Genomic DNA, 12,035 nt, shown 5'->3' with positions numbered 1-12,035 from the left:
ATACTTGGGATATTAGACCCATGTCATATATATGAAGAAGCCGTGGTGGCACAATGGTAAAGGGCTCGGCTGTTAACCAAATGGTCATTGGTTCAAATCTACCAGCGGCAGTAGGAGAAAAGATGTGGCAATCTCCCATTACAGATTACAGGTTAGGAAACCTTGTGGGGCAGTTTTACTGTCAAATAGGGTTGCTATAGTCAGAATCAACGTAACAGCACATAACAACAACATCATATATATGGTTCCCGAAAATTTTCTTCTAATCTGCTGATTGTCTTTTCACTTATTTTAATGAAGTCCTTTGATGAATAAAAGTATTTAATTTTTATGAGGTCCCATTTATCTATTTTGTCTTTTGCTACTTGTGCTTTTGTTGTCATATCTGATAATCCACTTTTAAAAGCTAGGTCCTACAGACACACCTTTGCATTTTCATCTAAGAATTTTAGGGTTTTAGTTTTCACATTTATGTCCTTGTTCCATTTTAACCTGCTTTTTGTGTATGATGTGAGGTATGGATCTTGATTCATTCCTTCACATGTGGAAATCCAATTTTCCCAGCACCATTTACTGAAGAAACTCTTCCTTCCCCATTGAATAGACTTAGCATCCTTGTCGAAAAGCAGATGATCATAGATGTATATATTCATTTCTGGAGTCTCAATTCTATTCCATTGGTCTATATAACTATCACTATACAACTACCAGGCTATTTTGATTACTATAACTTAAGAATATGTTTCAGAACCTGGAAGTGTGAGTCCTCCTAATTTATTCTTCTTCTTCAAGATTGCTTTAGCTATCCAGTAGTTTTTGTATGCAGTATTTTTGTTGTAGTCCAGTTCATATAATTAATAATATCCATTAAGATTTCTTGTCTTACTCAATAATTATGTAGAAGTGTGTTTTTAAATTTACAAATACAAAAGTTTTATTTTTTTGGCTATTTGTTCTAAGAATTTATGTTAAATAAAATTTATTCTTGGAATTTCTGAACATTTTTGTGGATGGTAAAACTGTTTTTTGTAATTCTGTCAAAGATTCTTATATATATTGTGAGATAATTTGGAGATTCTTTCATATTCCTCTTGAAGGATCAATTTATCTTTAATTAGTAATTCTCTTTAATCCTTATTATATTTTTATTTTCTTTAAAGCTTATTTATTGTGTTTTAGTTGGGTTTCCTGGAACTAAAGCCTGAGATGGGAGTACTTGTGCAAGTAATTTTTGAAGGAGTGCTCTTAGGTGGAACCTGAAAGGGAGAGAAGGAAGAAGCATTGGGTAGCAGAAGAAACGTAAATATGTGTTTTCCAGAGACGTCTAGTCTCAGCTGAGCCCCATAAAGATTACTGGAGTGTGAAATGCACCACCATTTATCGTACTTCGAGAAAATGGGCCCAGGCTTTTACAACAACACACTAGTCATTCATTGGCCAAAGATAGTTCATGAGGCTTGCATACTCTCCAGTTAAGGGCAAGCCTCTGGAGAAGGGTACATGTGTGAGTCATTAGCAGTCAACCCCATAGCAACTGGAGTGCAACAACTTGGCAAAGGGGATCATTGGGGACACGAACAACCTTTGCAATAGACACTGATAATAGTCTTGTTGTACCAGAAGTATTTTAGTTAGTATTTGTCTCCTTTATTTACCCATTTAATTCATATTTCCTTCCTCATTCTGTTATCAACATATCCAGTAGTTTTTTTACAGTATTTTTTTTTTTTTACTTATTTACAGTTTATAAGTATGTTTTGGTTCTTTAGCTTTAATAAATGAGCTTAATTTTGTCATATTTACTGTGACTTTTAATATATTTGGACTCATTTCTCTGCATTATTTTGGGTTTTCTATTTATAAGGCTTCTTATTTGCATTTTTCTGTATTCTTCTATATTCTTCTTTCTGGTAGAATAAATTTTATTTACTTTTTGACACTCATTGATTTGAAAGTACAACATTGTGACAATATAAAATGGTGACTAAGAGCATAATTTCTGAAGTCAGACTACTTTGGTTTAAAACTAGCTTGACTATTTCCCAGTTATAAGAACTTAGAAAAATTAATTAATCTGTGTATCTTGGTTTCCTTCCATAAAATATGGATTACAATAGTATCTACGTCATAGAGGTGTAGAAATTAAATGACTGTGTATGAACCATTTTGAATATAAGGCTCATTATGTCATAGTTATTATTTCTATTCTTCTAGTTAAAAACTTTAAAATTTAACATGCATATTTAACAAAGTCTGTAAATGTAATAAACAACTCAATCATCCTTAAAACTCTCTAACTTTATTCTCCACCAATTTCCATGTTACTATGGCCTACTATTTAGTTTCATCAAGTTTTTTTTTTTTTCACTCCCAATGTTACTCTTCATTACTTTTAATTATTTTTACAACCAATGCTTACATAAATTTTTCTAGTGTTTACTATGTTTTTAAGCTCATCCTTGCTTCTGCATACTAACATATCTTTCTAGGTCCAATTTCCATCATATTGATATAAATGCTTTTAGCTTTCTCACACTCAGGCCTATAGTGTCTCTGTCTAGCAATATAGTTGTGAGTACCTTGGGCTTATCAGGATTTGATTATTGAGACATACTCTCATTCTTTCTTCCATGAGTCACTTTGTACAATTAGAATGATTTCCAGGGCATAACATTCTTTTTCGATCCTTCTTCCATACAAACTTAATTCATTCAGAAGTTTTAAAACAAAGATATGCCAAACATATCCTTGATATGATGCTTTACACAAGGCTAGGTTTTAATTTTAACTATGAAGACAAGCCTATCTGCTCACTACACACCCAATGTATAATATTAGAACAGGAATAGAATATCTACATTGCCACACATATTCAGAAGGGGGAAGAATAGAAGATAACATCTGTCAGTGGTTCATAGTAATTCTGAAATCCTACTGAACAGATGTTGTGAGGGCTCATCTACAGTATAGATGGGAAATATTCTTTGATTAAGCCCCAAAGCTGTTTTTGGAAGTGGTTCCCTTGTCCATTTTTCTCAGTAGCCCCTGGCTCTACTCTTTGGGGGAGTTTTTCCTTTTCCATTATGCTGCTTAGCCACATATGAAGTGGTCTTTGAGGAATTTTCACTCTTTGGATACTGAACAGTTTTCTCAACTGACTTTATATCTATAAATTGTAAAGAGTTATTATAAAGTAATACTCTCCATAAAGAAGGGAGGAAAAACTTGGCTTCATGTTTGATTCTTATCTGCTCCACGGGATAATATCCACATCCACAATTCCTTTCTAAACATACTTATCATATTATTTGTATATGTCTCTATCTCTATATCTACATATATATTTGCTTTCTAGCCTCCATGACTCTCTTGCTTAATGTAATTGCAGATAGCTAGGATCTGTCAGACTTTGGTGGTAATTATTCTTAGAATTATTTTTCCAATATAAAGGATTCACTGGGTGACACCTAATCCTTTCTTTCAGAAGACTTTTAACAATGGGAGTGAAGGCCATGTATTTGCTTTGATCCTTACTGCAAAGATAATTTTTAACCAGCATTTATTGGTCAGAGCATTTCTTAATTTTATCTTTTACCCTTTGGGTTTGAGAAGTAGTTATCTCTTCCAATCCTATGAATACCTTTAGTGTTCTTTCTAATTCCTTTTATTCCAGCTTTCAAATGGGCTATTGTTTTCTGAGCTCATCTCTTTCTTCTAGTACATATCCAAATGTAGCCAACACCAACCAACACATGCTAACATTCTTTTTTCCACCCCTTGCTCTAGGACCACAACTTGATCACGTACGTATTTGTCTTATCTGTTATTATGAGAAACAGGTTTACATGTTTTGCTACTACATAAAAGAACTAACCACCTTTTCAGAGTCTGATAATAACTGCTTTACTGTCCAACTACTAAGCCAATGTCATATATTTTAGCCTTTTTTAGGAAGCTCTCTACTTTGTATTTCAGTCAATTATGTTGCAGTGATGAACAATCCCAGTCTCATTGGCTTAAAACAGCAATGATTTCTTTCTTGCTCTCTTTACATGTTCATTGCAGTTGAATTGGAGCTCTTCTCTGGTTGTCATTACTCTGGGACCCAGGCTCAGAGGTTGTCCATTATTGGAAGATAATAAGTGGGCAGAAATAAAAATAAAACATGACAAACTGAACACTGGTTCTTAAATATGTTACATAAAATTCATACTTCTTACCACATTTAATTGATCAAAGCAAGTCATATTGGCATGCTCTAATTCAAGGGGTCAAGGAACTGAAATCCTGCCATGTGCCTGGAAGAAGAAACAAAAATATATGTTAGAAATCCCTGATGATGACCACAGAAATATTTTATTATATGGTTTTCTGCAGTGGTCCCTGCCCCCTTTGGACGTTTTCTATGCTCTGGTTTGTGGGAGTCTCTAAAGTTTGGCTCTTCATTTGCTTTTGCCAAGGGTTCTAAGGGTCAGCCTGGTCTATAACCAGATTTTATGTTAATTTTATGGTTTAAGATTCCCAAATCATCCAGTAGTGTAATCTTTGACCCTACAGCTGTATGTAGTGCAAGTTTCGATTTTCCATTTTTCACAGAAAATTATTTCTCCGTTTAGACCCAGGGAAACAAATTTCTTACTGCTTCCCTGATCCAGTGGGTAAAGTTTTTTTCTGATCCCCCTTTCACAGAAGGTCCAGACCTTTACACACAATTTTACACACAGTTCTCAGTTCAAACTTTATTTCTTTTTTGGACCCAAGACCCCATATCCTGGCCCTTTGTGGTTGTTAAAACCCAAGCTCTTAGCCACTATTGCCTTTGTTTATGTCCATTCTTGAGCTGCTGCAGCATCTGCTCACATACTTCATTTCATGACTTTGAATCTCCTCTTGGTTTTTGATCATTAGGGATTTTCCTTTCTTTTTATCCAAGTTCAGCTTGGTATTACAATGTTGCTGTTGTTGTTATATATTATTCAGCATTTCAATGGGTTTTGAGTGTTAGGAGAGTTTGTGTCAGGCCAGTCCATCATGTTATAAACTTTCACCTATGTTACTTCTTCAGTAAGCATGCATCTGCATAAAATAAACTAAAGATGTATTTTGTAATGCCAAGCCTCTGGTGTCATATATGCTGCAACAAATGTTGTCTTTATAACCTTTTATGTAGAACTGTCTGTCCCCATGATGCTAATTTTCTTGAAACTGCATTGAAGCCTGGGTTCTGCCTGAAATAAAAACGTACATTTGTCTTGTGAATCGTCTCATGCTAGTGACTAGTTCTAGATAAATTAAGTTTTGGCACATTTATTAGCAATGCAATTTTTTCAAATCCACAGGGCATTTGTTCAGAGAATTTTTCTGTGTTGGGACTATTTGCAATTCATTAAAATTAGTGATGGCTGTATGGTGAAATCCCTTCATGTCCCACTTTCAAGACATGAAGTTTAGGTTGCTGGAATAAGAAAATCTCATTGCAACTGCAAAAAGTAGACCCTTTATGAATTAACCCTTTGGCCTTGCACTATGAGAACTAAGATGGTTTAAGTAAACTGGTGGCTTTTGGCACATATTAGATGGAGAAATTAAGTTACTCCAGATTGAAGGACCCTGAGAGTACAAGCTACATTAAAAGATCTTGAAAGTAAAAACACTAGAACAAACACTGCTTTGTCAAAAATATATTTGCCTACACATATCTTGGATAAAAAAAGATAACATAGGAATGTGAATCTGTTAGAAAAGCAAACAGAAACCAACTTTTCTACTTTGAAAGCTCTACTGATCCTTTCTCTAATTCACATTGTTTGATCACCTCCTTCACACTGAAAATGAAGTTTGCTGACATTTGGGTATGTGTTTCTGCATTTTTTATAGCCCTGGATTTCAAAGATCATGTCTATCTTTATCATTGTTATACCCCTATGTTCTTCCATTTCTCTCTCTTCCTTCCCTTTTTCTTCTCTCTTTCCTTCTAACAATTCTCCTTACCCCATCCCCTTACCCACAACAGCAACATCAGCTGTAACAGCAACAAGTCTCTCATCAGAGCTCAGTATTCTAAATCTTGCTGTTGTTAGTTGCCATTGGGCTGATTCCAACTCACAGCGACCCCATGTGTGCAGAGTAAAACTTCTCCATAGGGTTTTCAAGGCTGTGATCTTCCAGAAGCAGGTCGCCAGGCTTGTCTTCCTAGGTAACTCTGGGTGAGTTCAAACCGCCAACCATTTGATTAATAGTAGAGCCCTTAACTCTTTTCACCACCCAGGGACTCCAAATCTTGCAGCAGAGTTGGGAAAACATCTGCTCAACCATCTAACATCATTCTAGAGCAAAAAATACTAAAAAAAAAAAAAAACTAGAAAGCAGGATTTCTCAATTGGCAAACTTCATATTTGCTTGATATCTTGGTTTTCTTATGCCCACTAAATAGGCCCCCTTTACAGAAAAGATAGAATTAAGCTCCTAGAAAAGTGAAGCTCAGACAATGGGGTCCAAGTGGGCTTTCCTGGTTCACCTGAATGCACAGTGCTGTAGACAGCAATAATTTCTGGATGAAACACTTAGGTGGGCAAAGCTTCAGAGTTTTGCTTAATACTTTTTCTCCATCCTGTGGTTCAGGCCAGACCTAGGCTTCAGTCCTTCAACAACTCCCAGACAGATCAGAAAATACACACTAATCATCCACCCTCAGTGGGACAGACTTCAGTCTTTGGTTACCACTCTCTCTCACACTTTTTGAGGGTTCCAATTTGACCAGACCAAGATATCAGTTCTTTAGTGTCTCCCAGAGCAATCCGAAAGCACACACTGATTATTCCATACTCAGCTGGGTATGCCCATCAATTACTTGTTCATTTATCCCTCTCCCACTATGTGGGTGCTCTGATTCCAGCCAGACCAAAGTTTCAGTCTTTCATGCCTTTCTCCAAACTGGTCAGAATATACACAAAAAATAGTCAACTAGCTTCGGAGCCAGAAATCTGGTCTTCTCCCCAAGCATAGGAGAGCCCTGTGTTGGTGAGGTTGCAGATTTGGATCCACTACAGCCATCTATCTGCCATGCTGGTGGAGTGTCGAGGACTACGGAAAAAGTGATTTTTCCACCATAAGGCACTTGTCCTTATCTTGATTCTATTTGCAGCTCCTTGCTTCAGTCCTTTGCTCACATTTTCAGAGGTCTCACAGGGCTGAGTAAAGACTTGACTTGGTGTTTGTGTAGGGAGGGTTGGAATCTTAGGTCTGCTTATGCTGTCATCCTCCAAGAATTTATAACTTCACTTTTTATAAGCCACTATTATTACAACATTAGAGCTCAAAGCAGAGCCACTTTGATTACTTAATGGCTGACTAATTTGTTGTGGGGAAAGGTAGATGTACTTGCTCATTTGAGAGTAAAAATATCAGTGATTCAAATGAAATAATCTTGATTTTGAGCTGGGTTGCAAATGTATGCGAAGTTTTTTATATTTTTACTTTAATAAATTTTATTTTAATAGGCAGCCCCATTCTTGACTTTGGCTTTCTCTAAGTAGTCTTGGGTATGGTAAAAATAGGATTTTGTTTCTCTTAAATGTTAACTTCAGTCTTTTTGTGTTGTTATTTTCTACTGTCAAGTAGAACCCCTTCTATGCTTGTTCAATCTCTTAAGAAAATTCACTTCATCCTCATTTAGTTGATCTGAAATTTTCCCCTGCTGGCACCTGACGAAGAATAGTAAGATTAAGGCTATGAATAATATTGTATTGTACAGTTAACGAGTCAGAATTGACTTGATGGCAATGGGCTTTTTTTTATAATATGCCTTCTTTTACATGTCATGGTTTTCTCAATTATATATGACTATTTTTTTTTCTTCTGAAAATTCTCCTTGGGCTGTCTCTACTCAGTATTAAATAAGGAGTCCTGGATGGTACAAATGGTTAAGCACTGGACTACTAACCGAAAGGCTGGTGGTTCAAAATCACCCAGAGATGCCTTGGAAGTAAGGTTTGGCGATCTGGTCACAGCTTTGAAAATCCTAGTGAGTGAAACTCTACTCTGCACACTTGGGGGTGCCATGAGTCCGTATTGACTTGGCAGCAACCAATAACAACAACAATGACATATATTTACAAATCAAGGAAAAATTGACTCTGAGTAGAAAGGCAAACAGTTTTGAAGATAAAAAAAAAATTCAGAGGACATTTCAAGAAAGCCTGTATTTTGCAAGTAGTGTACATATGGTTGAATAAGTAGTTCTGAGCCTTAAACTATGACTATTTATTTGATGAGTTTAAGGTTAAGGATGAGGGTTTGATACTAGGAATTCCAGGCAGAGATGATAACTTGACCAAAGACATAGCATAATTTCTTTCTTTTGGGGAGAGATAGGTTAATTATGCAGAATTTTAAACATATCCAAAGTAAACAAAATAGTATAATAACAGCACATATACCCATAACCCAACTTCAAAAATTATCAACTCATGATCAGTCTTCTTGTATATACTCTTCATCTCCTCTTCACACCTGCCTCATACTATGTTGAAGCAAACCTCAGACACCATATAATTTCATCAGTAAACACTTTGGTATGTATCTCTAAAAGATAAGGACTCAATATCTTGCCAATTTTATATTAAGGTGGTTATTTTTATATGTCTGGTGTCAATTTGTAGCTAGTAAGTGGGGGTTAACGTTTTGTAATTGCTGTGGTTGTTCAAGGAGCATCTTATATCACACTTGTCAGCTACCTATCTACTTTAGATCTGAATCCTTGAAACCTGCAGATCTTTACATTCTTGGGCTTAGTTCATTGGCAGACTTTAGTCACCTATTTCATTTATTACAACTCATTATTCTTTTTGCTCATGTATTTCCTCTTTGCACACCTCAAACTTCATCATTTCCCTCTTTGAAACATTAACTCTTGCCATCAGGTGGATTCCGAGTCCAGGTGACCTTATAGGACAGAGTAGAACTGCCCCATAGGGTTTCCAAGGCTGTGATCTTTACAGAAGTAGATTGCCATGTCTTTCTTCTGCCATGCAGCTGGTAGGTTTGAACTGCCGACCTTTCCATTAGCAATGAAGCACTTAACCACTGCACCACCAGGGCTCCTTCACCCTACTTACATGTCTCATGCATTTAAAATTCTAAGCACTTTGCTTCTGTTTGTCTTCCCCTGACTACATTCAAAACCAAACCTGTTGTCGTCAAGTCGATTCCCACTCATAGAGACCTTATAGGACAGAGTACAACTGCCCCATAGGGTTTCCAAAGAGTGGCTGGTGGATTGGAACTGACAACTTTTTGTTTAGCAGTCATAGATCTTAACCACTGTGCAATCAAAACTTTTATTTGCTTCCTTCTTTAATTTTTCTGCCTTTATCATGCTTTTCCCCCAGTCAACACCAGGCTTGAATTCTTCCAAAATGGCTATTTTTCAAGGTGCTTATAATTTCAATGAAATCTTTCATTGCAGTGTACCATTCAAGAATTTCTTAAAATATACTGGTGCATCACACCTCTGAGAATCACCATACTTTTATTTAAGGGCTCCTTTTATGATGATACTATCTCATGGTTATTGTGCAGTAGATTGTAACCCTAAAGACACACCTTCATAAAAAAAGGGGAGGGGGAGAGTATACAGTAAAAGTAAGTGCTTCAAGTAAGTGTTTACTGATGAAGATCAAAGACTGCAGCCTTCAGTATGGATTACACCTCAACATAAAGAAAACAAAAATCCTTACAACTGGACCAATAAGCAACATCGTGATAAACGGAAAAAAGATTGAAGTTGTCAATTTTCATTTTACTTGGATCCACAATCAACGCCCATGGAAGCAGCAGTCAAGAAATCAAAGGACATATTACATTGGACAAATCTGCTGCAAAAGACCTCTTTGAGGTGTGAAAAAGCGAAGATGTCACCTTGAGGACTAAGGTGCACTTGATCAAAGCCATGGTATTTTCGATCATCTTATATGCATACAAAAGCTGGGCAATGAATAAAGAAGAATGAAGAATTGATGCATTTAAATTAAGGTGTTGATGAAGAATACTGAATATACCATGGACTTCCAGAAGAATGAACAAATCTGTCTTGGAAGAAATAGAGCCAGGATGCTTCTCAGAAGCAAGGATGGCGAAACTTCATCTCTCGTACTTTGGATGTGTTATCATGAGAGACCAGTCCCTAAAGAAGGACATTAGCTTGATAAAGTAGAGAGTCAGCAAAAAGACGAAGATCCTCAAGGAGATGGATTGACAAAGTGGCTGAAACACTGGGCTCAAGCATAGCAAAGATTGTGAGGATAATGCATGGCTGGGCAGCATTTCATTCTGTTGTACATGGAGCTGCTATGAGTCAGAACAGACTCCATGCACCTAACAGCAACCACATACAGTAAAAACACTTATGTGCTAAATAACCATAGCAATAAAGATGCATAATCTTGGGGACCATACAGCGATCAGAAGTCTCAGCTAAAGAAATTGCCTGTAGAAGTCAGCCTTCCTTCTAAAAACACAACCGATTTCAGGGGATATTTTTGGTTTAAGATTTACGGATTATCTCAGGACAATAGTTTCAGGGGTTCATCCACCCTCCATGGCTCCAGAAAGTCTAGAGTTCATGAGAACTTGAAATTATGTTCTGTATTTTCCCCCTTTTGATTATGTTTCTTCTATGGAATATTTGGTCAAAATGCTCAGTAATGGTAGCCTGGCACCTTCCAGTTCTGGTCTCATGGCAAAGGAGGCAGTTTTTCACGGAGGCAGTTAGCCACACATTCCATATCCTCCTCCTAGTCCTGTCTCTCCTTCTTCCTCTGCTGCTCCAAGTGAAGAGAGACCTATTGTTGTGTCTTGGATGGTGCTTGTAAGCTTTTAAGACCCCAGGCACTACACAATTAACTAGGATGTAGAACAGAAACACTAAACATGTTATTAAGCCAATTAACTGGGATGTCCAGTGAAACCATGACCCTAAACCTCTAAACCAAGGAACTAAACTCCATGAGGTGTTTGGCTGTACATAAGCAGCCTCAGCATCTACTCTTTTTTTTTTTTAATAAATATATCTATTCCACAACTTTTGCCAGTTCAACTTTTTACAGGTGTACAACTTATTGATATCAAATACACTGATTGACTGTGCAACCCCACGGTGATTTTTCCATCACTGTTTACCTCTGTTTCCACCCACCTTCTGGCCCCCGGCAACGACTAATAAACTTTGTTCTCTGTATATTTGTCTTTTCTTGTCTTTTTATATAAGTAAAACATATAATATTTGTCTTTTTGTGAATGACTTATTTCATTCAGCATAATGTTTTCAAGCTCTATCCATACTATACCATATATCAAGACTTCATTTCTTTCAATGACTGAGTAGTATCCTCTTGCATATATATGTACCACATTTTGTTTATGCACTCATCTGTTGATGGGCATTTAGGTTGTTTCCACCATATGGCTGTTGTGAATAGTGCTGCAATAAACAATAGTTTAGCTTAACTACTAAAGAGAACTGCCTTGAGCTTTATGTTCTTTTAAGAACTATTTATAGGGGATCAAACTGACAACAGCAACTCAAAAGGTTAGATAAGAAATATAGGGGGTAGTGAGCTTACATTAATGAGGAAGAAACAACTCAGAAAAGGTGGGTGAGAACGGTTGCACAACATGAATAATGTAATCTATGTCACTGAATTGTACAAATGAAAACTGTTGAATTGATGTATGTTCTGCTGGGTATATGCCCAACAACACCAATGAAATTAATAAAATTTAGAAAAAAAAATTTACCCTATAAATATTATCAGGACAAAGAAATTGGAACACAAAAGATAGCAAAAGTCCACAAAAACTAATCCCACAGGGCTTTGTAATGTAATGAACAGGTACTTCTTATAGCTTACTGATCCATATGGTTTGTACTATCCAATGTGGATGTATTTTATTTTTTTTTATATTTTATTGTACTTCAGGTGAAGGCTTACAGAACAAATAGTTTCTCATGAAACAGTAGTACACATGTTGTTTTA

The sequence above is a fragment of the Trichechus manatus genome, unplaced genomic scaffold, assembly GCF_000243295.1.
Source record: "Trichechus manatus latirostris isolate Lorelei unplaced genomic scaffold, TriManLat1.0 scaffold00060, whole genome shotgun sequence".
Classification (NCBI taxonomy): Eukaryota; Metazoa; Chordata; class Mammalia; order Sirenia; family Trichechidae; genus Trichechus; species Trichechus manatus.
This window is presented reverse-complemented; position numbering follows the sequence as displayed.